Genomic DNA, 5,605 nt, shown 5'->3' with positions numbered 1-5,605 from the left:
GGAGCACCATTAAATCCCTTATTAAAAAAATGTAAAGAATATGGCACCACAACAAACCTGCCAAGAGAGGGCCGCCCACCAAAACTCACAGACCAGGCAAGGGGGGGCATTAATCAGAGAGGCAACAAAGAGACCAAAGATGACCCTGAAGGAGCTGCAAAGCTCCACAGTGGAGATTGGAGTATCTGTCCATAGGACTACTTCAAGCCGTACACTCCACAGAGCTGGGGTTTATGGAAGAGTGGCCAGAAAAAAAGCCATTGCTTAAAGAAAAACATAAGCAAACATGTTTGGTGTTCACCAAAAGGCATGTGGGAGACTCCCCAAACATATGGAAGAAGGTACTCTGGTCAGATGAGACTAATATTGAGCTTTTTGCCCATAAAGCAAAATGTCTGGTGCAAACCCAACACCTCTCATCACCCTGAGAACACCATCCCCACAGTGAAGCATGGTGGTAGCAGCATCATGCTGTGGGGATGTTTTTCATCGGCAGGGACTGGGAAACTGGTCAGAATTTAAGGAATGATGGATGGCGCTAAATACAGGGACATTCTTGAGGGAAACCTGTTTCAGTCTTCCAGAGATTTGAGACTGGGATGGAGAGTCACCTTCCAGCAGGACAATGACCCTAAGCATACTGCTAAAGCAACACTTGAGTGGTTTAAGGGAAAACATTTAAATGTCTTGGAATGGCCTAGTCAATGCCCAGACCTCAATCCAATTGAGAATCTGTGGTATGACTTAAAGATTGCTGTACACCAGCAGGAATCCATCCTACTTGAAGGAGCTGGAGCAGTGGTGCCTTGAAGAATGTGCAAAAATCCCAGTGGCTAGATGTGCCAAGCTTATAGAGACATACCCCAAAATACTTGCAGCTGTAACTTCAGAAGGGGGGGGTGGGGTGAATAGTTATGTACACTAAAGTTTTCATTTTTTTTTGCCTCATTTCTTGTTTGTTTCACAATAAAAAAATATTTTGCATCTTCAAAGTGGTAGGCATGTTGTGTAAATCAAATGATACAAACCCCCCAAAAATCTATTTTAATTCCAGGTTGTAAAGAAAACAAACTAGGAAAAGTGCGAAGGGGGTGAATACTTTCGCAAGGCACTGTATGTCCCCATTACCAGTAAAACATAATCAAAATCTATTTATTTCACTTACTTGCTGTGATGTTCATAGTTCATTTGTTCAGTCTCAACCAGGATTTCATCATACATGTCAAGCAGTGAAGTTTTGAGCTCTTGTCTGTCCGTGGCCTCTCTTCCTCGGTGCGACTGTCACTGTGTCTGTTTCCATCTTGTCCAGCTGTGTCTGTAACATTTCACGTAAACTGTTTCTTGTCTGCAACGAAGTAGTGGTCCTTGTACATAGCATCGAGCATGGTGGCGACACAGTAAAGAGGCTCAGAGAGAATGCATGTTAAAGAAGTAGTGGTCCTTGTACCTAGCATCGAGCATGGTGGGGACACAGTAAAGAGGCTCAGAGAGAATGCCTGTTAAAGAAGTAGTGGTCCTTGTACCTAGCATCGAGCATGGTGGCGACACAGTAAAGAGGCTCAGAGAGAATGCATGTTAAAGAAGTAGTGGTCCTTGTACCTAGCATCGAGCATGGTGGGGACACAGTTAAGAGGCTCAGAGAGAATGCCTGTTAAAGAAGTAGTGGTCCTTGTACCTAGCATTGAGCATGGTGGGGACACAGTAAAGAGGCTCAGAGAGAATGCCTGTTAAAGAAGTAGTGGTCCTTGTACCTAGCATTGAGCATGGTGGCGACACAGTAAAGAGGCTCAGAGAGAATGCCTGTTAAAGAAGTAGTGGTCCTTGTACCTAGCATTGAGCATGGTGGCGACACAGTAAAGAGGCTCAGAGAGAATGCCACCGAATCACTTGTTCACAGCCTCTTGTAGAATACTTTAGCAAGTTTTAACCCCACGGTCTGTGTCGGCAGTTATGTTGAGCAGGTGTTTCAATGCCATGACAGAGGGTATCACGTCTGCTGCAGATGCAGTTGAAGAGCTTATTTCTCGAGTCAGTTGTTCGAATGGAGCTAGGAGGGTGTTCATGTTTCCAAGTTTCAAACATTTTCTCAAATGCCATTGAAATGTCAGCACCGGTATGAGAACCAGCACATTCTTGAGCAATACGGCTTTCCTCAGTACGAAATCCTCATCAACCCACTGTGCTGTCATACTTAGCATGCTCATGGGGCTGACGTCGCTGGTCCAAATTTTAGTCGTGAAGCTAATAGCAGTGATGCCCATAGCAAGTAGCTCAGGGATGTGCGTTTCAAAAATACTGTGTAACTCCGGTGGGGCAACATCTGAAACACAGCGCATTCTTGGTAGTGTGTACTGGGGCTCGAGGTGCTCGATCAGTTGGCGAAAGCCAACATCATCCACGACAGTGAACGGTTGATTGTCAAGGGCAATGTATTCCATTATCTTGGTGTTAATGGGTTTCACCTTGGAGTTGTCTTGCTGAAATGTTCTTACTCTTTCAAATGACTGCTTGACTTGAACTTGTTTAGTTGTTGGAAGTGTGCGCTTAGTATTTTTCAGCTTTTTTTCTGTGTAGAGCTGTATTTTTCGTGGCGTCATTACGTCATCTTCCTATGTTATAATGGTATGCACGTCAGCTTTGACATCGGTTTTACCCTTCAGCGTTAAACTAGAAATCGAGCCGATGTTGGCATTTTTAGCTAATATCATCCGATTCCGATATGCTTACCGATATATCGTGCATCCCTACACTGTGCATAATATATATATATATATATATATATATACACACACACACACACACACACACACACACACACACACACACACACACACACACACACACACACACACACACACACACACACAAACTACCGTTCAAAGGTTTGGGGTCACTTAGAAATGTCCTTGTTTTTTAATTAAAGAAAAGCAAATTTTTTTGTCCATTTAAAATAACATCAAATTGATCAGAAATACAGTGTAGACATTGTTCATGTTGTAAATGGCTATTGTAGCTGGAAACAGCAGATTTTTTATGGAATATCTACATAGGCGTACAGAGGCCCATTATCAGCAACCATCACTCTGTTCCAATGGCATGTTGTGTTAGCTAATCTAAGTGTATCATTTTAAAAGGCTAGTTGATCATTATAATACCCTTTTGCAATTATGTTAGCACAGCTAACAGCTAACTGAATAGAATAGAAAGAGGAGTGGGAGGCCCCGGTGCACAACTTAGCAAGAGGACAAGTACATTAGGGTGTCTAGTTTGAGAAACAGACGCCTCACAAGTCCTCAACTGGAAGCTTCATTAAATAGTACCCACAAAACACCAGTCTCAATGTCAACAGTGAAGAGGCGACTCCGGGATGCTGGCCTTCTAGGCAAAGTTGCAAAGAAAAAGACATATCTCACTGGCCAACAAAAAGAAAATATTAAGATGGGCAAAAGAACGCTGGACAGAGGAACTCTGTCTAGAAGTCCAGCATCCCAAAGTTTTCAGCTATGTGAGAACCCCTTCAAGACTGTTGAAAAAGCATTCCAGGTGAAGTTGGTTGAGAGAATGCCAAGAGTGTGCAAAGCTGCCATCAAGGCATACAGTGCATTCGGAAAGTATTCAGGCCCCTTCCCTTTTGCCACATTTTGTTCAGTTACAGCCTTATTCTAAAATGTATTAAATAAATACAAATCCTCATCAATCTACACACAATACCCCATAATGACAAAGTGAAAACAGGTTTTTTTAGACATTTTTGCTAATTTAAAACCATCAAAAAAAGAAATACCTGATTTACATAAGCTCAGGTGAATCCTTTATCCATTGATCATCCCTGAGATGTTTCTACAACTTGGAGTCCACCTGTGGTAAATTCAATTGATGGGACATGATTTGGAAAGGCACACACCTGTCTATATAAGGTCCCACAGTTGACATTGCATGTCAGAGCAAAATCCAAGCCATGAGGTCGAAAGACTTGTCCGTATAGCTCCGAGACAGGATTGTATCGAGGCACAGAGGGTACAAAAACATTTCAGAATTTCTTCCTAGAGCTGGTCGTGTGTGTCCAAATTTTTGACTGGCACTGTAAATATAAAAAATTGGGATGGTGAAACATTTTCTGTGTAAACCGTAAATGACTAAAACTAGATAAAAAGTATGTAGAATAGATAATGGAGCCCGAATAAAATATAGACAGTCAGGGAAAATTCAAAAAATGTCATGGTGCCCCATTGATTTTGTTATAATGTTTAAGTCACTCAGATAGCATAAGACAGGGGTCAGCTATAGGCTCTGCATATTTTTACGTTTTTGATCAAAAATAACTTCAAAATCACCAGGAATTCAGCAAAAAAAGTACTTTAATTTAGTAAATATTTTCCCCAAGTATTCCCACCAATAAAAAGAGACGTGATCATGTCTCAATGTAATCAAGGCCAATTTGCAGTGTACAAATTATTATAAATATATTCCGGCTCCCCGACCATCTGCTTGGACAAAAATGTCCCGTTGCAAAGTCTAGTTGCCTACCCCTGGCTTAAGAACACAGCAAACACTACTTTACTAGCTTTAAAACTGTAAAAATGTATCTCGGCATCTTGCCAAAATCTGTAGAATTGCAGGAAATGTGTTTTTAAAAAGCATTTATGCAGCCAAAGAGGAAGGGCTCTAAAATGTTTGGTCGGAATCCACACCATTGGACACGCCTACTACCAAGCCCGCCCCCCACGCTAAGGGAAACACTGAAGTGGAATACTCACCATCCTCTCTCTTGCTTTGTGAGAACAAAACACAACACACTAACCTTCTCAAATCATACCCTGTTTCCCATGTAGTGCACTACTTAGTAGAGAACTGTATAGGGCTTTGGTCGAAGACCGTGCACTATATGGAGAATAGGGTCATTTGAGATCCCCCCCTACCTCTCCGGCTCTGCATTGGTCTATCAAAAGGAGGATTGTTGAGGATGTCAGTGCCCACCTCTCTGGAGTGTTCAAAAGGGTGACATTTTCCAAAATGTTCAAATGGAATTCTAAGGTATTGCAGACACCATTGCTTATTATACATGTCTATCTTAACTTTCTGTAATATTGCGCCCTCCTGAACGCCACACTATTGTTCCCCATAACTTGCCTTGTGACTTGAAGGTAGGGCTTAAGGCAGCTCGTCTCACCCCATAGAAATTGGATGAGTAGAATGGACAAAGTCAAAATCCACAGACAAAATCCACATGGATTTCACCTGGCCCAGCTAATATGTGCGACAAAACACAACTTGCCATTGTTGTTTGTGTAGAACACTGAAAATTCTCATGGATTCCAAGTGATAAGCATCAATTCATTCAACATCCCAACATGGGACATCCAATATGGCTGCTGATCCACATGTAGTGGAACGTTTTTTTTCTTCCATTCTACTCATTCTAATTCTATTCCCTGTCCTTTTCCACCCTACGAAGCTCCGCCCTCTCCAAGATAAACCAAAGGATGTTAAAGCAGGGCACCACCCCTTTCCTCCTCCTAGTCTTCTCCTCCCTAATCTCGTCTCCTTCCCTCCCTTGTTAGATTGCACTAATCCATTCCTTAATTAGAACGTCTATCTATGATTG

This window comes from Oncorhynchus kisutch, linkage group LG12 (genome assembly GCF_002021735.2).
Source record: "Oncorhynchus kisutch isolate 150728-3 linkage group LG12, Okis_V2, whole genome shotgun sequence".
Lineage (NCBI taxonomy): Eukaryota > Metazoa > Chordata > Actinopteri > Salmoniformes > Salmonidae > Oncorhynchus > Oncorhynchus kisutch.
The sequence above is the reverse complement of the archived record's forward strand: the minus strand, read 5'-3'. Positions refer to the sequence as shown.